The 21,864-nt window shown below is 46.4% G+C and overlaps 1 protein-coding gene across 2 annotated transcripts in view; it reads left to right on the plus strand.

Annotated features, from left to right (window-relative positions):
* Nucleotides 1-21,864, plus strand: part of GLS (glutaminase) — a 926,246-nt gene that overhangs the window by 712,199 nt on the left and 192,183 nt on the right. The gene's annotated exons all lie outside the window — the stretch shown is intronic.

Below are 21,864 nucleotides of genomic sequence, written 5' to 3' on the forward strand. Positions count from 1 at the left end.
ATTGCAAGGAACGTTAACACTTTCCATCCCCATGTGGACAGTAGTCCCCAAAACCATCCCATCACAGACCAATCTCCTGTGTCCTGATGAATAGACTCAGAAATCACGTGTAACTTAGAAATGGCTTGGTATACTGTAGGAGCATTATCGGGAATGTAACTGCAGCAACTAGACCCAATCAATTTACAGACTCCTCCTCTATCAGCAAGGACAATATCTAAAACCATTCGGTTTTGTAAAGTCATAAGACGATACGCCTGAAGTTCAGCCGTCAAATTACTCAAGGCTCCGTAAGCCCCATTTATCGTGGCCTCAACAACACAAACTAACTGTCTAATGTTTCTGCTATTGGCCATTGGACCCCAAAAGGGAAGAAACCCTTTAACAAAGTCTCCTACCTCTTGTCCAGCTGTGTCTCCAGAATCAATAACCCCTCTACCATATCTTTTTCTGTGATATCCTGAAGGAGCAGTGTATGTAGGGGGAAGAAGAAAAGCTATATAACAAGTTCCCGAGAAATAGGAGGGAAGCCATGTATAGGCCCTATCGTGACAGACAAAATATGTACCTTGAGATGGTACTAACGGAGAAGAAATCAAGGGGGAATAGACATAGGTATGAGAACAAACCCTCTTTTCCTGTTTATCCTTGTTATTCTGACCATTTATCTGTAAACATAGGTTACCTTTATGAGGTACGGTCCAAATTGGTAAGGATCTTCTTTGTCTAGCTTTGTCATTAAGACTAGTAATGTAACGAGTCACATTCCAACCGTCATATGCTCCTTTCTCATGAATGGGAATTTTACTAATGTCAGCAATTTTAGCCATAGTCACTATCCCCTTTATCAAAGGACTATGACTATAACCTGATCCACCAGTATATATATCACCAGGAGGATATCGAAGTTGGTTCTGATATGCGTTAGAAAACATAGCCAAATAAGCCCAAGCAGATCCTTCATATGAAAACAGGAGAACTAAATATGGCATTCCTTTCTCGGCGTTATGAGGCATGAGCCCACAAACCCAACAGTCAGTGGTATTAACTACCAGTTGATGCTGGTGTAACAACTGGATGAATGAATTATTGAAGTATTCTGTTCTCCTAACTTGTTCATGGTCTGGGAGTGTATAGAACTTATGCGGAGAGTTAGTAGAGGAAAGCAAAGGAACAGAAGTCGGAGCAGGTGCTTGCTGCATAATGTGGACAATCCATGTCAGGCCCATCAAAACCTTTCGAGCTGCCCCCACCGCTCCCTGGTACTCTGATGAATTGCGTAAATGCAAATCTGGATGTAAACTCTTGGAGAGATGCTGGAGACAATCATACTCCCATGACAGCAAACTCAAATACAAGGCAGCCCTTAAAGATTATAGGAAGAGGATAATCGATCACAAGAGAATCTACCTGGAGGAAAAAATTTACCGGGCACAAAGCTCTTCAAGGGAAATTTTTAACACCGTTAGATCTTTTACCGATCCCATGGCCCTTAAACGACAATCCCCAGTGTCCCAAATCCTCTGCAACCGCCTTTCGGACTACTTTGAGGAAAAAATTGCGGTAATATATGACTCCTTTCCATGTTATAACGACCCAGGCCCCACTGATAATTTTTCAGCCAACTCAGATTCTGCCCCTGTCTTCACAAACTTTAAAGAAATTACCCCAGAACGTTCTCTGGCAGAATTATTAAAATGCAGGTCAGGGTCACCCATTGATCCTTGGCCGGCCAAACATTATAAATTCCTGGCCCCTCTTCTCAACCCCATCTTGAATGAGATATGGAATGACTCCCTTCGGAAAGGCATTTTCCCCGATTCCTGGAAGCATACCAGATTGGTCCCTATTCTTAAAAAACCCAACGATGGCCCTAATGAACCAGCTAACTATAGGCCTATCTCGCTACTACCCGCCCCCGCAAAAGTGCTTGAAAAGCTAGTCCACCAGCAGCAACGGACTTTCTAGAAACCCATGGCGCCTTTCATGACTCTCAACATGGGTTTAGAACCGGCCATAGTACCGAGTCGGCTGTAATAGAAATGGCCGACTCTGTGAGATGGAAGCTGGATGAGGGGTCTAGAGCGATGTTGGCGCTGCTCGACCTGTCGGCAGCATTCAACACCGTCCCCCACCCTGTCCTTCTTGACCGTCTTCGATCTAAAGGCATTCAAGGTAAGGCACTGGAATGGCTTGCCTCCTTTTTAAAGAATCGGACTCAGGCGGTATTCACCCCCCCTTCACTTCGAACAGTCGTCCGCTTAAGTGGGGAGTCCCGCAGGGTTCCTCACTAAGCCCCCTTTTATTCAATGTTTACTTCTCCCCTCTGGCCGAGATTATTGCCCAATCAGGTATAAAGGCTACCTCATATGCTGACGACATTCAGCTTCTGTTTTCTTATAACAATCCTACTCTGTCCACCTTTGATCCTTTAAAAAACTGCCTCCGTAACATCGCTCGATGGATGGACGACAATTTTCTCCGGCTTAATGCCGGGAAAACCGAGGTTCTCTTCTTCCATCAACCCTCTCCACTAGACTCTAATCTCTGGTGACCCCATGAACTAAGCATGCCCCCCTCACCCAAGGAATCAGTAAAAAACCTAGGAGTAAGATGTGACCCTTGCCTCTCATGGTGTCCACTGCGTGTTTCTCCAAAATCAGGATGGTTAAAAAGTTCATCAATTTCCTACCTAGCAACACCAGGAGAACAATTGTCCAGGCATTGATCAATTCTCACCTAGACTACGCCAACGGTCTCTATATTGGTCTTGCCTCTGGCCTCTGTCATCGACTCCAGACGGTCCAGAATGCTGCAGTCCGGCTGGTCTGTGGCATCTCCTTACGCGAGCACATCTCACCATAACGGCGAAGACTCCACTGGCTACCAATCCAAAAAAGAGCAGAATTCAAGGCCCTAATTCTGGCTCACCGGGCAGTTAAGGGAAAGAGCTCTGCATACCTTTCCTCTTGCCTTCGTCCCTACAGTAATGCCAGACTCCTTCGTTCCAGCTCAAAAAATCTTCTCATCACCCCCAGATTCAAAAAAGTCCGTTCCGGAGGTAAAACGTTCCAAGTATGTGCTGCCTCCCATTGGAACAAACTTCCTATTTCCATCCGAATGATCCAGGAAGAGCTACCATTCCGAAAAGCCCTGAAATCATATCTATTCTGCTAGTTCCACCTGGATCAGATCCAGCATACAATCACACAGGAGCGCCGGGACACCCCGTTGGGGTAGCTGCGCGCTATACAAAATACACTAAATAAAATAAATAAATAAATCCCACACAAGCTAATAAACTACATAAACACACTAGAATACATAATACTACGCCACATCGACTAAACAATAGTTTCTTGTACTTATTTCTTTTTACAATCTTAACATCATTCTCTTTCACTTTAGTATCCATTACTCTAAAGGCGTTGCTCACGGTAATCTTCCTGGATCACTTAGCTGTGATTATTAGCCGTCCTATGACACTGCAAGTCCTGTTGACCTAGTCACTATTCAGGTCACAGCCTAAGACTCATACCGTGACCCTGCAACTTAATGGATAGTGAAAGGAAAGTGTCTTTCAACAAAAAGGTAATCAAAGAAAAAGAAAACAAAGTTCAATTGTCTTTCGCAAACCTGGGTCTTAGGTTGTACCGCGTCTTGCCAGGTATTGTTTGGTCTCGAAACATAATCTCTGGGTTACTCGTATCCAATCTCAAATGTGGTGGTACAGCTTCTTGCAACACGTCGTCGTCTTCTTTCTCAGAACTTGTCCAGTCCAGGCGTGCACTACTGAAAGGTACAAATCGGGGTACTTTCTCACATTCGCTATCACCAATGCCTTCTTGAACCCACTGATCATAAGGTAAAGGCAAAGGTACCCTCTTACAGTGCACGCCGTGGACCCAGTTTTTTTTCCCAACGACTTTTACAGCTGTACGTGTCGTCAAAAGCACTTGTCGCGGCGGCCCCCAACAAGGTTCCAGATTCTTCTTCCTCTGGAAGTTCTTGAGGCAGATGTAATCACCAGGTTGAATTGAATGACCTGGATCTGAAGAAGCCTCCGGCAAAGCATTTTGGACATGTTGATGAATAACACGTAATTTAGTGGTGAGGTCATGCAAGTAATCAACCAACAATGGATATGGAATATCCGAGTACTTTTTAGGTCGCGGGACTCCCCAAACATTGGCTGGTCGTCCAAAAACGACCTCATAGGGACTAAGTCCTAAACGATAATGTCAGTTGTTCTCGTAGAGAGAAGTGCCAAAGGTAAGGCGTCGGGCCAGGCAAGGCCCGTGCTGGCCTGGATCTTAGCTAACTTGAGCTTGAGAGTGCCAATATAGCACTCTACCAAACCCGCTGACTGAGGATGGTTTGCCGCATGAAATTTCTGCCTAATCCAAAGACCGGCACACACCTTCTGCATAATTTGACCCACAAATTCACTTCCATTGTCACTCCAGACAATGCGCGGCAAACTAAACCTCGGGAAGAATTCCTTCAAGAGGACTTTGGCAGTGGACATGGCAGTATTATCCTTTTAGGGGGTAGGCCTCTATCCATCTGGAAAAGGCACAAACCACCACAAGGACATACTTGAGGTTATTGGAACGTTCCATATGAATGTAATCTATTTGTAAAACCTCAAAAGGATACGTAGGGGGAGCAAAATGACCTGCCGGAGTTGGTGTTCCCTTTCCTGGATTATGCATCAAACAAACAATGCAATGCTTTACCACATTCTCTGCACATTTAGGAATACCTTCATTCTGCCATATCGGAGACAGAAGCTTACATATTCCTTTCTCACTGATATGAGCCGGACCATGGGCCATAGTAACTACAGGCAGTACATAGGCATCTGGTAACAACCATCGTTGGTGTTCCGACAATTCCGTCCAACACCCTGTCGTGTCCAACATTCCCGTACTCTCTCTCCACTTACTCAATTCCTTCTCAGTTGCTTCTCCTTAAATCATCTTCACACTTTCCACTGTGTCCTCACACATACCTGCTTCTCCAACCCATCTTGCAGGACCTGCAACATACATACGACTCTTAACATCTTTCGCTGTTTCTTTTGCTACCTCGTCTGCAAACGCATTCCCACGACCCACATCATCAGTAATATTTTTATGTGCACTGCACTTCACAATCGCTATTTGAATAGGCAAGGCAAGAGATTCAAGAAGGTCAGTAACCAACTGACCATGCTGTATTTTAGTCCCATGGGAAGTAAAGAATCCTCTTTCCTTCCACAAGCGACCGAAACTATGAGCCACGCCAAAGGCGTATTGGCTATCGGTGTAAACAGTCACTCTCTTTCCTTTTGCCAACACACACGCTCTCGTCAATGCAATCAACTCAGCTGCTCGTGCTGAATTATGTGAAATGCGTGCCGTTTCCACTACTGTATGCAAAGTGGTAACAGCATAGGCTGCAGTCGTATCACCATTAGGAAGCTTAAAACACGACCCATCTACCCAAAGGATCCCATCCGGATCCACAAGTGGTGTATCTTTTAAATCTATTCTGCCTTTCGTTTCCTCCTCTGTACGAAGAAAACAATCATGCTGTTCTTGTGTACCTTTCTCTTCTGTAATAGGTAACAATGTTGCTGGATTTAAAACATTACATCGCTTGATACATATGTGACTAGCCAAAAGCGTTAACTCATACCCAGACAAGCGAGCACTCGTAAGATGTTGCGTTTTTGTTCTGTTCAAGAGAGTATCCACTGCATGTGGTACCATAACAACAAGAGTGTGATCTAATACCAATCCAGCAGATTGACGAATGGAAATCGCCGCTGCTGCTGTTGCTCTGAGACAACTAGGCAATGCCTTGGCTACTGGATCCAATGTAGCCGAAAAATAGGCACATGGCCTTTGCTTGTCTCCAAATTTTTGTGTTAAAACTGACAATGCACAACCTTCTCATTCATGCACATAGAGTGTGAAAGGCTTACTTTAATCTGGAGTACCCAACACAGGAGCAGAACACAAAGCAGTACGTAAATCAGAAAAACTCTTCTGACATTCGTCAGTCCAGGGAAGAGGTTGGGGTCTGTCTTTCAAAGTAAGTGCCAACAGGGGTTTAGCCAATAGAGAAAAATTCGGAATCCACTGCCTACAATAAGAGGTAATGCCCAAAAAGGCACGTACTTCCTTTTGTGTGGATGGTACAGACATTTGTGAAATTGCATGAATACGTTCTGGGGTCAATCGCCTTCACTCCTTCGACAAGAGATGACCTAAATAGGTAACCTCTTGGCGGCAATATTGTAACTTAGAAAGTGACACCTTATGATGTAAATCAGACAAATGACGCAAAAGCGAAACAGTCGCATTTTTACAAACATCCTCTGAATCGGCAGCCACTAACAAGTCATCCACATACTGAATAAGAGTAGCACCTGGAGGCAAGAAAAAGGTATCCAGCTGGGACTTCAAAGCTTGGCTATAAATGGAGGGACTCTCACAATAGCCTTGAGGTGCACGTTGAAATCTAAAACTTCGGCCTCCGAGAGAGAAACCAAAGAGATCTCTACTTTCCTCAGCAATAGAAATGCTAAAGAAAGCATTCTTGAGATCAATAACTGAGAACCAAACAGCTGAAGCAGGGATCATTGTAAGCAGAGCAGTAATATCCGGAACAACAGGAAAGTGAGGGACAACAATTTTGTTGACCTCTCGAAGATCAATCACAAAACGGTATACAGGAGGCTTAGAAGGATCAGTAGAAGAACAGGCAAAACAGGACTGTTGCAAACATTTCCTCTAGTTTCTTCAACAACACCCTTCTGAACTAAATAAACAATGGCCAACAGAGCTCTTTCGCCATCGTTAGAAATCTTATACTGAGGAATACGTGGCAATTGAACATCAGGTTTGATAGTAATCACGTAAGGTGGAATCTTAAGCAAACCAACATCATTCGGACCCGTTGCCCAAACCGTAGCAGGAAGTGAACGCAATTCAAGTGGTAGTTGATCTTTAGACAACTACATAGGGGAAACCAATTTATCACCCAAAGTAAGATGTACACCAGAGGGGGAACAATACAATGTTGCATGTAGACGTTTCAATAAATCCAAACCCAACAAATTCTCACCACAACCAGTCGTTAAAATAAGCGGGGCTTCCAAATCATAAGGACCAATAGAGATGGGCAAAGGACAAGAAACTGGGTTGCTAACTGGGGCGCCAGAGAATCCTACAGAAACATTTGTTAAGCCAGACAAAGGTGCCCCAGGGAGTTTGGAGTTAATAATAGAACTTCTCATCGCACCAGTATCCAAAAGAAATGGCTCTGAAACACCCAATGCAACAACGTTAACATAAGGCCCATCCTGATCCACTGGAACTGATACCACTCCCTTGCTTTGTCGATGGCTGTCCTAGCTGGTGTGAGAATCAGAATTGTCGTTCTCAATACAATAATTGTCATTGTAATATTGTGCAGACTGAGAATTCTGCTGATAAAAAAAATTCATAGTATTCTGAGGGGGTAAGGAACGCTGTCCTTGAGACGGCGCACCTCGCCCTCTACCCCTAGGTGTTGACTGAAAACCACCACAGCCTTGTGGCCCTGATTGTCCACCAGTACGTTGCAGTAAAACCGGACAATTAATCTTAAAATGACCTTCCTCTTTACAATAGGCACATTGATTAGGACCTAACAAAGCTCGTGGAACAAACGATGCAGGTTTCTGTAACAATCTCTGAAACTGTGGAGGCTGTTGCGATTGATTCTGAGCAGAACGAGGGGGATAAGCTTGTTGCAAAAGAACCTTCGTTTTCAACTCTTTAGTCTTTTTCTCTGCTTTATCCTTTTCTTCCTTATCCCTGTTCTCGTAACACCGAGCAGTAGCTAATATCTGGGCAGACGAAGAAACGGCCCACAAACTCTCGGAATCTTTCAATTTATGCGATAATTCGGGAAGCAAATTAATACAAATGTATCCACAAATAATCGCTGTCCACCCTCCGTACTCATATCTTGACCACTGTGGTCGATGAACGTCTCTTCGAAACGAGTAAAGAAACCAGAAACACTCTCATCTTTCTTTTGTTTACACGCAGCTAACTTATCCCAATTAACTCGGAGGGCAGGCATCATCGTTTTGATTAGAGCTATTATTCTGCCAGGCAACTCCGTGATCAAATCATCGGGTTTAGCACCACCTACTTGTGCTGCATCTGCGGCAAGCAAAGCAGCCCAATTACCACCTAAAGCTTGATCATGGTCCTCCTTACGAATCCGAGCCCATAATGCTTGAGGGACTACATTTCCCATCAGCAAATCGATATCGGCCAAATTCATAACACACGCGTCAACAGTCTGGGACAACTCCTTGTAATATCCAGCAGGATTTTTACGAGGGTCCGGTAGAGACTGTTAAAGCGCCAGAACTTCAGATCTTTTCCAACGGACATGTTCCCATAGCAGGACATGAGCAGGGACAGGCAGATTAGCAGCTGGATCCCCATCCCTCCATATCGGAGGTACTTCTCGCATAGGATAGTGTTTCACTTTATGCCTTACTGCAGGATCAGGTTCAAGAGAAGCTTGAGAGAAAAAGGAAGACCTAAAAGTGATGTGTTCGAACAGCATTCTCGACATCAGAACCCACAACAAGTCCCTTATCAAATTTAGCCTGTATATCAAATAAACCTTGAGGAGGTAAATCCAAATCCATATCACCCCATCCTTTAACAAGAATATTACACATAGCATTAAAAACATATCTCTGTGTATGTGCATTCCACTGAAGAAAAGTATCCAGAATATCGCGCACATTATACAGTGGACCACTCATGATCCTATTGTGAGCGAGAGAGTCTAACCTAATTCGCTCGTCCGTATCTGGAATTTGACTACGGGATTGTCTTTGGGACGAACCAGGAGTCAAATTAAGAGACCCGAAGAAAGGTAACAAGATACCGGAAACAGTATCAACTAATCGTTGACGAGCTGTAGGAGAATCTGACAGTAAAACCGGAGACAACGTATTAAGCACAGCAGGAGAAGAACTATCAGTAAAAGAAACTGACGGGGAAGGAGACTGAGGTACAGAAGTCGGTGGCAAAGGAGGTGGAGGTGGACTTACTGAAAGAGGCAATTGTGGAAGAACCGGAACAACTGGTTGAGCAATAGGCTGCTGAATAACAGGTGGTAATGGGGGTGCATTAGCACCTAATACATAAGGTGAAGGTAATCTCAATACATGAGACATTAAGGGATCTTCGTCGAGATCTTTACTCTTTATGGAAGGCGGCAATACAGGATAACATCTATCTATTGCCATACAATGCTGTCGTTCTGACATTTCAATCATCTGATCAGTTTCATTATTCTTAAACTGTTGGGCAGCTTGTAGAAACGTCATATCCTGCGCTTTCTTATCTTTTTTCGCTTGTTTAATTTCTTTGTTTGGCTTCCTTACGCCATAGGCGGAAAGAGTCAAACATTGCTGGCCGGGCTTTTCTCTTAAACAAAATTACTTCTAAATTATCTAATATGTCAGGCTCAAAGCTACCATTTTGTGGCCACTGCAAAACACCATCTTTCTTTGTATATCGAATCCATGTTTCATTAAAGATAATAGGGCCAAGACCATGTTTCGAATAGAGCTCGTAAGTGGGAGTTCCAACCGGAGGAATTGGACAAGAGTCCTCTAGCCGGGAATCCCTAGTACAATTAAAACAGAAAAATTTCTTAATCTTACTAAGTTCAGGCTTTTCGCAACAAACTGGACTATTCACAAATTTCAAGGGGTTTAAGGCAATTAGCACAGCACAAACGTACTTACCCCTCAGCTTCGACTAATGCATGAGTCGAATAACAAAAACCAAACAAAAGAATGGGCGCTACCCACGAATACTTAACTAAATATTTTCTCACGCCAACAGGTGTCCGTCTAACGTCTTGCGATACCAATCATCACCAGAGGGCCAAGGCAGGACGACAGTCAGGGCAGCAGTCGTCCGCAGCCGTCGGAAAGGAGTAGCCGCGCCGCAAAAGACCTCCGGTCCACTTTCGACATACAGGGGTCGCTTGACGTGGTTCGCGAATCCTCCAGAATTTTCTTGCGAGGCTCCTCACGATCTTCGGGCTGAACCACTACCAATGAAGTCGCCCCACGTTGGGACGCCAATTAGAGAACTGGGCCTTATCAAACTGTGACACGGGACACTCCGTTAGGCGTAGAAAATCAGGTTTATTAGCTGCAGCTAAGCACAGTTGTCCAAGAAGTTACAGAGAGTAGATTCTTAGGAGACTGCCACTTCATTCCGTGGCGCACAGTCTTTTATACCATACATATTTACAATGCCCACTCCCAAAACATACGAAACTGACAAATGAGAAAAGTCTGAAAACAAGCTATCAAGTTTCTTGTATACGCCCTTCTTTCAGACCCCGTGTTCTCCCCTCCCTCAAGTTAATCAATGCTAGTGCATATAATTCAATTTGCAGGTGGCAGGACATGTTTGCGAGCCTCAAAGGAGACTACAGGGAGAGAATAGTGAAGGCCAGTCAAACGAGATAAAGTAAAGGAAGAATGGTGAGACCCAAACAGTCAACTAAGACAAGGATCAATCAGTCTAGACATGGATTAACTAACTCGGCCAGACCCTGACATCGGATTCGCAAACAAAGACAAAGGGTTACTTTTTAACAAGAGAGACGAGCAGCTGGAAAGGCAAAAACACTATGTTCGCCACGTCGCCTGAGTGAGGGCAACACAAAATGGCGGCTGTCACAAAATGGCGGCTGACTACGAAGCGAAGTCGAAAATCTCAGAACCTCAGTTGGAAGTATAATCTCATGTACTTTGGGGCTCCCTTAGTGTACCCCCCTGCATTACTGGTCCCATCCTTTCAGGGTTAGACCGCACGATAGGGCTGCTGCCGACCACAGAAATGATTCTGCCCTCCTGCTGCTGAGCCATGCCCAAGCAGGGGAAGGTAGAATAATACGTTTTCTGTTACAGGGAGGTGTGACCACCTCCCATACAGGAATTAGTGTATTGGGCTGGGGTGGGGGAGCTCGTCAGCGCCACTAGCCTGCTTTGAAGGACACATTTGGTGCTCTCCTTGCATACTCCAGTTTGAGCCAGTTCAGGGAGCCGTTGGCTCCCGCTCTGGTGTGAAAACTGGGCAAAGAACATTGGAGAATCCTCTCCTCTGTCCAGCCCCTCCTCTAGGAGGAAACACTGAGTCGTTCCAACCCTTTCCCTAGGGTACTTAAGAGCTTACCTGTGGGTGGTTCCTTGGAATCGTCGTGGGACCAGACTCAAGCCTGAAACCACATCACTCTTCAACCGTGTGGACACTTGGATTTTGCCTGGAACCAAGACCACCAAGGAATACTCCTGCTTCTTCTGGTCTCACTGTTCTGCAAGTCTTCTTTATCTGTGCCTGTGCTTCTTCCAGGATCTTCACCAGACCGGTGGGCATCAAGGACACCCAAAGTAATCTCCCTTGGAGTGAAGGAGTCACTCCCTCACATCTGCAGGCACCAGAATGAAGCTGACCGGCCTGCTGCTCCCGACGTCCCACAGACTTCGAAAGCCTCAACACAGGTGGTGGTTCTGCAACTCCCTCAAAGCCTGACCTGTCCTCTCTGCAATTTTGAGGCCAGTATCCCTCTTCCAAACCGTTGGAACTGAATCCCTGTGCACTGCATCGACTTGCAAAGGCTTGTTGGCTCTGCACTCCAGGGATCTTCGGGCTACAAGAAGCTCCAACCTCCAGCATCTCTTCCTATCAAGTACAGCGTCCTCACTGCATCCTCTGCACCGTTGGCCATCCTTCTTGGTGAGCTGGTCTAGGTGGCTTGTGGGTCCTCCTGAGGTTCTTCTTCTGCTTCACTGCTTCTCCTCCCGAACTTGCTCTGGCCTGCTCTGGTGCTTCTGCTGTTGGTAAGTCCCGTGGACCATGCTGGTCCCAACTATGCTCCTTCTTTGTTATCCATGCCAGTTGCAGCTACCAAAGCTTGTTGGTTCTCCCTCGGGTCATTGACCCCCTGGTCACCGACCTCCGACAGCTCGTGCATGGCTCCTGGTCTTCCTCAATGTCGCCTGGTCCTCACAGCTGAAGCAACAAGGCCATTGTCAACTCATCTGAACCATCCAACATTGGTGGGCTTTGCTCTTCCATGCCTCCTCGTCACTCCTGAGTGCCATAGACTCTGTCTCCTCTACTTGCATGCTCTTCACTTCCAGAATCGACCCTTGGATTCCACCGAACTTCTTTCCGTCTTCCTTAGAGGCACTTTGCTCCAAGTCTTCCATTGTCGTCCAGCATTTCACTGCAAAGGAGCCGACCAGCAACTTGAGGCAAATGATGTGTAAAGCCTGTTCAGAAATGGGCAAACTGCCACCGGTGGCAAATTTCCCACACCTTGCTCCTCAACCAGGACAGCTGGCAACATTTTCTATTATCAGGTCTGATTGGGAACCGAAAATAGCGCATCCATTTTAGGCCTTCATATGAGAGAGCCGCCAACTGAGTTTATCTTTTGCCACTTCAGAGAGGGGAACCCTCTGCAAGTATGTAAGTCCTCTATGGGTATGTGAGGCCTTCAGGAGGGCACAGTAGTGTAGGGTACCCAGGAATATGGCTTGTATAGACGAAGACAGAAGCTCAACTATCCTTGCAAGTTATATACTGTACACTACACTATACTGGCTCCACCTAAAAGCTGGCTTCCCACTCGAACGGCTCAATCAGCCCCCTGGTTTACAGAAGAACTCAGGGAGCTAAAGTGCGAGTGCAAAAAGCTAGAACGAGTCTGGCGCAAAAATTACAACGAAGCCGAGAAGAAGACATACAGAGCTAGTCAGGGAAAATATAAAGAGAGAATAAGACAACTTAAGGAAGCCTACTTTACAGATTGCATCCTTGGGGCTAAAAACTCGTCCAAGGAACTCTTTCACACAGTAGCAAGCCTGGCCACACCTAAATAAGCAGTTACGCCTCTAAGCCAGGAACTCTGTGAGAATTTGGCTCAGTTCTTCTCAAGCAAGGTGGGAAAGATTTTTGCATCTCTGGAAGCCCCGGTGGCACAGAGCCTGCAGGCATCCAGATCTGGGGGCTAGACGGCAGCCACCCAGGACACTAAATTGCTGGACTTCGTCCCAGTAGAAGGGGACGAGATCAAGAGACACTTGCTGAGCTTAAAATCTGGCTCACCCTATGATCCCTGCCCAGTAACAGTTGCAAAGCTGGCAGTAACCCCCATAGCCAATGCCCTAGCAGGATTATTCAATCAGTTATTTGAGATGGGGGACTTCCCATCAAGCTGGAAGCGGGCGTCCATCAAGCCGCTATTAAAAAAGCCTAATTTGGACATCTCGGACCCCAATAATTATCAGCCAATTTCAAGACTTCCTATGCCGGCCAAGATCATAGAAAGGATTATGAACATCCAGCTTAGTGCACACTTAGGAACCACTCAGGGGCTAGACTTCTCACAGCATGGGTTTAGACCAGGCCACAGTACGGAGTCCGCCCTGATCAAGTCAACAGAAGAGGTCAGGAAGGTGATGGAGGCCGTGCGGCCCTGGTTATGCTGGATTTGTCGGCGGTCTTTGATACGGTCCACCATACCATCTTGGTGGACCGGCTGGACGAATGTGGGATCCAGGGGAAGGCCTTAGATATTTTGAGATCTTTCCTGACCAATAGGGTCCAGGTAGTCGCGCTAGGGGACTTTGAGTCGAAACCCTTTCAACCACCTTGTGGGGTTCCTCACTTAGCCCTACCTTGTTTAATGTCTACGTCTCCTCCCTGGCCCCAGTCATCCGCTCCCATGGGTTTGAACTTACATCTTACGCAGATGACACACAGATTGTGGTGTCACTGCTACCAGGGAGGAAGACTGACGTGGCCAGCAAGTTCCAGGAGTGCATGAAGGCTGTGAGCAAAGGGATGGCCGGAAACTGTCTAAAACTCAATTTGGCTAAAACCGAAGTGATACTGTTTGGCTCTACAGTCAATTTCTGGGGCCCGAGCTGGTGGCCAGAGGAGATGGGGACTCTTCCTATTCCCGTCAATAAGGTCAAGAACCTGGGGGTCATTATAGATGATAGACTCTCCTATAGACCTCAGGTAAATGCCTTGGCCTCATCCATCCACTGGACATTGAAAATCCTCCGGAAGGTTCTTCCGTTTCTCCCAGGGGAATGTAAAAAAAAACAGTTGTGACGGCCTTGGTGCTCTCACGATTGGATTACTGCAACAGTTTGCTCCTTGAAGCCCAGCAAGGAGTACTTGACAAGTTACAGATACTGCAGAATGAAGCAGCGCGCCTACTTACAGGCTTGCCTAAGTTTGCGTCTATCTCTCACGAACTGGTGAAACTACATTGGTTGCCAGTAAGGAAGCGGATCCTATTTAAAAGCATGTGCATTGTCTTTAAGGCGACCCATGATATAGGTCCAGCATTCCTGGGGCAATACTTTCACTTGTACAAACCAGGTAGACTTTTGAGGTCAGCTACTCTGGGATTGATCAAGACCCCACGTATCAGAAAAGTGTGTTGGGGAAGCAGGAGTTTTAGCTGAGGGGCGGCGGTGGCCTGGAATGCCCTTCCAGTGGCACTCCGACTGCCCCTGAGCTGATGACATTTCGGAGAAAGCTAAAAACATGGCTTTTTGTAAATTAATTCCGGGGATTTAGCTTCAGGAGCTATCAAGACAGCGCCAGGACACGGTACGGTAACAGTGCGCTTTACAAGTGTTATTAATAAATATGAGTGACATTTTCTGTCTGGCCAGGGTTCTGCGAATCATGTGCCGAATATTGTCAACTTTCCTGAAGCGAAGACTCAGTGTAGACTTGGCTGAGTCTATTGCGAACCCCAAGAATGTCAGGGTCTGAGACAGGATTAAGATGGACGTTTTCCCTTTGGGATAAGGAACCCTAGGGACAAAAAGTTCGACTATCCGGTGCAGATGTTCTGACAGTGTTCGGGGACATTGATCCCTGAGTAGAATGTCGTTGAGATACATGATCTTGTGGATTCTCCTGATCCTGTGGTGTTCCACCAATGGCTTCACAACCTTGGTAAAGGACCAAGGTGCTGAGAATAAACCAGAAAAGAGAGTTGTGAATTCGATCTCCATTGGAATTGGAGGATTTGACTATGTGGCTGGTAGATTGGGATCGTCAGGTAGGCATCCTTGAGTTCCAAACCTGACATTCAATTGTTGGGTCTTAGAACCCGAAAGAGATTGATCCTCTCTAAGTGGTGGTAAACTAGCCACTCGTTGAATTCCTGTAGGTTGATTACAGGACGTTAACCCCCATCGTTCTTTTCCACCAGAAAGAGATTGCGGAGGAAGCCTTAGGAGTGTGCCACTGTTGAGGTGATAGCCCCTTTGAAGAGCAATTCTGCTATCTCTATGTGCGTGGCCTCCACTTCTGAGAAGACAAGAGGAATAAGAAGAGGGGGTTGAAAATGGATACATACAATTCTATGTTGAAACCTTGACTGGTCTGAATGACCCATTATTCCGAAGTCAAGGCCTTTCAAACAGGAACAAAACCAGCTAGTCTGCCTCCCAGGCATACATGGGAGAGAAGATGCATACTGAGCGTGGATTGTGGAAGAGTTATTGTTCCCTCAGTCACAGCCTCAAGCACTTCGGTGGCAGGAGTAATTTCTAGTGCGGTAGATCCCCGAACCTTGAAGAGTCCTACCATTGGCCCCGTTTGGAGCCCTGGCCTTTGGAGGTGTGGAGCTGAGCACGGCTGACTGAGCGCTCATGTCACAGCACGCCCCTGTGATAACCCAAGGGGTAATATCAATTTGAAAGAAAACTGGACTTTGTCTAGTGAATTAAAGGTGGACACGAACTTACTAAGCTCTTTTATAAAGGAGTCTCCAAAAAGCCCCCTTGTGCTACCTGGTCCACCTCTAAGGTCACCAAATCACCAATCTTCGGGTAAGTCTTGATGAGGAGAGACCTGCACCTCTCAGTAGAGAGGGTGCAGTTGGCATTGCCAAGGGAAATGATTGCCCTCTGGGCCCAACCTGTCAGGACCTCAGTAGAGATCAGGGTTCACAACACATTGGTGTCCTTGGCCATGTCAGGCTATAGGATATCACCTGTTCACAAACAAAAATTCTTATCTTGACGTGACCACCAAGTCCCTCAACCATTTTCTTGTGGTCCCTCACATATTTGGATAAAAAGGTGCCCATCTTTTGATCTATATCTGGAGTAATTGCAACTTTACTATCCAGAGATGGACAGGGGCAGTCCGCCCCCAGATGGCTACGGACTACTTGCCACATATGTGGCACCTTCTTCGCTTTTAAAAAACCTTATTTGAACTATTTTCGTCGTATTTTAAAAATTGAATCTAGCACTGTAAGCTCATTTGGCATTTCTTTCTTACCTAGTATCTAGTCAATCGCCGTGTGCCCCGGTCCACCAAGGGTGTTTCCCGATTGTGTGGAGGGCACGTAGGCGAACAGCTGCTCCCTGAGCTGATTGGCTGAATCCCGGTCAGGTGGGACGCCAGGCTCCTGAAGCGGCCATACTTAAGAGGGGCAAGTTGCTTTGCTCGGATGGTCCTTACTCCCAGTGCATGACTAATATGCGCTCGGGATTACATGCATAACGTGCTCTGTGCCTAATGATATTTTCAAGTTTGTGTTCGCTTTTAAAAAACCTTATTTGAACTATTTTCGTCGTATTTTAAAAATTGAATCTAGCACTGTAAGCTCATTTGGCATTTCTTTCTTACCTAGTATCTAGTCAATCGCCGTGTGCCCCGGTCCACCACGGGTGTTTCCCGATTGTGTGGAGGGCACGTAGGCGAACAGCTGCTCCCTGAGCTGATTGGCTGAATCCCGGGCAGGTGGGACGCCAGGCTCCTGAAGCGGCCATACTTAAGAGGGGCAAGTTGCTTTGCTCGGATGGTCCTTACTCCCAGTGCATGACTAATATGTGCTCGGGATTACATGCATAACGTGCTCTGTGCCTAATGATATTTTCAAGTTTGTGTTCGCTTTTAAAAAACCTTATTTGAACTATTTTCGTCGTATTTTAAAAATTGAATCTAGCACTGTAAGCTCATTTGGCATTTCTTTCTTACCTAGTATCTAGTCAATCGCCGTGTGCCCCGGTCCACCACGGGTGTTTCCCGATTGTGTGGAGGGCACGTAGGCGAACAGCTGCTCCCTGAGCTGATTGGCTTAATCCCGGTCAGGTGGGACGCCAGGCTCCTGAAGCGGCCATACTTAAGAGGGGGCAATCTATTTCCGCGCCCAGCGGACGCGCCCAGCGAATGTGCGGCGAAGTTGCGCCAAAGTTAAGCCCGTCTGCGCCCGTCCGCGCTACGGACGCGCTAGGGGCCAGACGGGCTGGTCCTCGGTTCCCCCTCCATGGCAACTGTGAGTTGTATTCTCACTCTACTCTTGTGGCTCTTAGACCTATGCTAAGATCTTGCCATTTCAGTTTACCTCCAGACGACCTGGTTAGCATTCATTGTTGCAAGAGGACCCCAAGTTCTAGACGCCCTCGTTATCCTCGCCATAAAAATCCGGCCACTATTGGAAATCAGTCGCCTGCCCCCAATCTCCTTAGCGAGGCAGGCCTGTTGTTAAATGCTAGGTCACTTGTGCGTAACAATGTTGCATTTAATGGTCTGGTTTCCCCAAAATAAACCACCCTGGGTTTTTATCACAGAAACCTGGGGCTCTGAAACCTCTGGCCCAGATTGTGTTGAAGCAGTTCCTGATGGTTACTCCCTGTCCAGACTTGATAGGACTAGGTGCAGGGGGGAGGGGGGGCTGGGAATTTTGTTTAGAGATACCTTCACTTGCTGTACCAAGCCTCTCTCCGTGCCTTCAGACACCTTTGAAGCACTATATTTCTCCATTAATTTCTCGCCCTCTGATTCCTTCTCTGGAATCCTCTGCTACAGACCTCCTGGTTCCAAATCGACTTTTCTCAATGAAATCTTCAAACTTATTGAGCCTTATGTTGATAGACCCTATTTTACCATTCTGGGTGATTTTAACTTTCATTTGGAGGCCATAGATTCAAAGGATACGCAAGCACTGGTAGAGGGCTTAGCTGCCTGTGGATTTGACCAATTGGTGACCGGCCCTACACATCTGGCCTCCCATACATTGGATGGCATTTTCTCTAATGATGCTAGACTTAGGACCGGCACTCCCATTCCTCTCTCTTGGTTCGACCATCTGGCAGTCCCCTTCCATCTCAAAGTTAATCCCAACCCAGGCAATAAACCAAAAACTGATGTTTGGTCCCTTAGAAGGAATTATAAAACTATAAACGATAACACTCTCTCACCATTTATGAATGGTCTCAGGTGTCCTTCCCTAGAGGATCCAAATAGGGCTGCTTCCGATCTTTCTATTGCCCTAGCTACTGCCATAGACTCTCTTGCCCCTGCCAGACGTCATTACTCAGCTCGTAAGAGCCCCTCTCAACCTTGGTTTTCTGATCGCCTAAAAACTTTGCGTCAGAAATGTCGTCAACAAGAAAGGTCTTGGACTGCCCATCCTGATCCGCAGGGGAAAGCCCTGCATAAATCCCTTCTTAGAGACTACAAGAAGGCAATAAGGGAAGAAAAAAGTCACTATTTTACTAACTTGACCACATCTTCCCCTAGAGACCTTTTTAATATAATTGACACTCTCTCGGCACCCAGACAGACTGACCCTACTACTGATACCCAGGAACTTTGTAATAATTTAGCTAGTTTTTTCCATGATAAAATTGTTGAGATCTATAGTGCGCTTGAAATTAAAAACAAAGAGCTAAATGTCGAGGCATTAGGATCTTTTTCTTCAATCCAGGATATAAATGGAAAGACCAATGTTGTGCCCAAACCATCGCTCACTTGTTTTCCCCCTTTGTCTCTAGAAAAACTTAATCTTTTATTAGATGCCACAAAGTCCTGCTCACCTCTTGACCCCTGCCCACTAAAAATCCTAAAAACTTGCAGAAGGTCGGTGCTTCCCCCTTTATTGGAAGTCATGAACCTGGCGATTCGAGAGGGCATTTTTCCCTCCTTGTGGAAAACCGCCACGGTTAGGCCTTTGCTTAAAAAATCCTCCCTAGACCCAGGAATTCTGAAAAATTACCGTCCTATCTCCTTACTTCCGGCCCCAGCCAAGATTCTGGAATCTTACATAAATCAAAATCTGTCTACCTTTATTAAAAATTCCAACTTGCTTGATAGTTCTCAGCACGGCTTTCGATCAGCTCACAGCACTGAGTCTGCTCTCACTGTTGTTACAAATAAAATCCGATCGGAGGTTGACAAGGGACACCCCTCGCTGCTTGTGTTACTAGATCTCACAGCAGCCTTTGACACCCTGTCCCCGTCAATACTGATCTCCAGGCTCAAGGACATCGGATTAGGAGGCTCTGCCCTAAGTCTGCTCTCCTCCTTTCTCCATCACAGGGAGCAGAGAGTAAAAATGGGCAACTTCCTCTCCGATCCCCAAAAGGTGCAATGTGGGGTTCCTCAGGGCTCATCGTTGAGCCCTCTTTTATTTAACATCTATGTTACCCCACTTGCACAGGTAGTAAGATCATTTGGCCGGGATGTGTTATCATACGCTGATGACACACAGATCTTGGTATCCATCACCCAGCCAGTTTGTGAGATTGCTTCCAAGTTCAGAACCTGTATGGAGGCAGTCTCCAAATGAATGACGTGTAATTTCTTAAAATTAAATGGTGAGAAAACCGAAGTTATGGTCTTCGGAGGGAGCCAAGATCTTTGGTCGAATGAGTGGTGGCCCACGTCCCTTGGAGAGTGCCCAACCCCTACTCCTATTGCTAAGAATCTTGGAGTACAAATTGATCCTACCCTCTCTTTCGACTCCCAGGTAAATAGGACAGTGTCAACTTGTTGTGGCACTATCAGAATTTTAAAGAAAATTGCTCCTTATCTATCCTTGGCAGCCCGGAAACAAGCTACAGCTGGCTTAGTACTATCGAGGCTAGATTATTGCAATGCCCTCTATGGTGGCATCAATAAAGGTTCCATCCATCGCCTCCAAATGGTACAAAATGCGGCAGCCAGACTGGTGCTAAGTCTCCCTAGGAGAGCATCTGCAACAATGGCCAGAAGGGATCTCCATTGGCTTCCAATTCCATTTAGGATCTCTTATAAAATTCTCTGTTTGGCCCATGGTGCTATCCATGGCTCAGGATCTGAAAGCATTAGATCTCTTCTGTGTGCCTACACCCCTATCAGAACTCTTCGCTCATCTGCAAAGAACAGGCTGGTGGTTCCTAGGTTTACCAAGGTCAGATGGGGAGGTAGAGCTTTTTCCGTCTTGGCACCCAAACTGTGGAACCTCCTCCCCCTTGAGCTTCCCAGTCAACCATCCTTAGCAATATTTAAAAAGTCACTTAAGACCTGGCTTTTCTCTCAGGCATATTAGGCTTTGCTTTCCCGCTGGCCTTTTGGTCCTGGCATTGGAGTTTGGATTTCTTTGTCTGTCTGTAGTGCACCTTGATGCCCCTTGGGGCTAAGTTTTGCGCGGTATAAAAATGCCTTTCATTCTCCTGCTGGGGCTACCTTGAGGAGTAAGGGTGTTTATAGATCCTCCGGATCTAGCATGTCTGAGTCCTTCTTGCGGGAGTCTGGTATACCTCCCAAAAGTACCTGCGGACGGGTACCATGGCCTGTCTGGCTTCATATCTGAATCCGATCCTGCTAAGGATGCCCCAACCGGAGAAGGAGGGGGATGAATGTCACTCTCCCCGGGTTGAGTTGCTAAGGCTCCCGAGGATGGAGGGGGGAAGGGTTAGCATGTGGTGCCTTGCTCTAAAAGGCTTTTTTAAGGGTGACTTAAGTCGTCGCTGTATTGTGCCCTTGAGGTAGGGGGACCAGTGGTCCAAATGGTTTTCCCTTGGTGGTAGGGATTCTAGACATAATTTTGCCATCTCAAGGAGCTTCTGTTCAAAGGGTGCCACTGCTTCCGACACCACTTTGTGGATAGAGGTATCCTTGACCTTGCAGAGTTCATCTGTGATAGGGAACTAGGAGATAGACTCCTACTCTAAATAAGAGTCCTCCGACTCCTGCTTGATGAGGGGGTATTTAACTGCTGTGGAGACCCAGGCAATATGGCAACCTAAACCGGTGGAAATTAAATGATTCACCTGGCCTGCCAGCCAAGTGATCTCAACTGGGACACCACACGCTCTAAATCTTTCACAACGGGCATGAACACCAATCACAAGCCTGTGCTGTGTCCCTGAGTGAAGCACTTGACTAGTGGGCAAAGTTCTGACTCCATATAGAGGGTGTAACGCTCCAGGAGGTCGGACCCTTAATCCAGCACTCTGTGGTCGGCACATTGAAGCAGACTCAAGAGGAAGTCCCCGCGATGAGCTCTGACTACCAGAAGCAAAGGCACGCCTATGCGTTAAGAGACTCGTGTTAATATAGGCGTGCACACCCTGGTGGTTGGTAGACTTCCTCACACCGGCCACAGAGCTTCGTTGTAAATGTAAATGTAAATGAGGCGAGGAAATATGTCAGCGACCGAGGAGTCGATAACGTTCCCACGGCTGCACCTGCAGACACAAACAAAGCTCAATATCAATGAAGGGTCAACTCAAAGCATTCAAAAAATGTGTTAGGTCACACATTATAATTCAGTGCCTAGAAAAGCATGAGCAAGCAAGCACTTAACTGTCGGCTATTGGAGCAGCGAAGAAAAAGGAGACAATAGAGTCTGCAGGGAGATATGATGTGTGGCCGGCCTGCCTGTGGATTAGTTGGACTGAAATTATTTTTTTCCAATGGTACATGGGAAATGAAGTTAGTTATTTTATTGTTAACATGG

Source organism: Lissotriton helveticus, chromosome 3_1, assembly GCF_964261635.1.
Source record: "Lissotriton helveticus chromosome 3_1, aLisHel1.1, whole genome shotgun sequence".
NCBI lineage: Eukaryota > Metazoa > Chordata > Amphibia > Caudata > Salamandridae > Lissotriton > Lissotriton helveticus.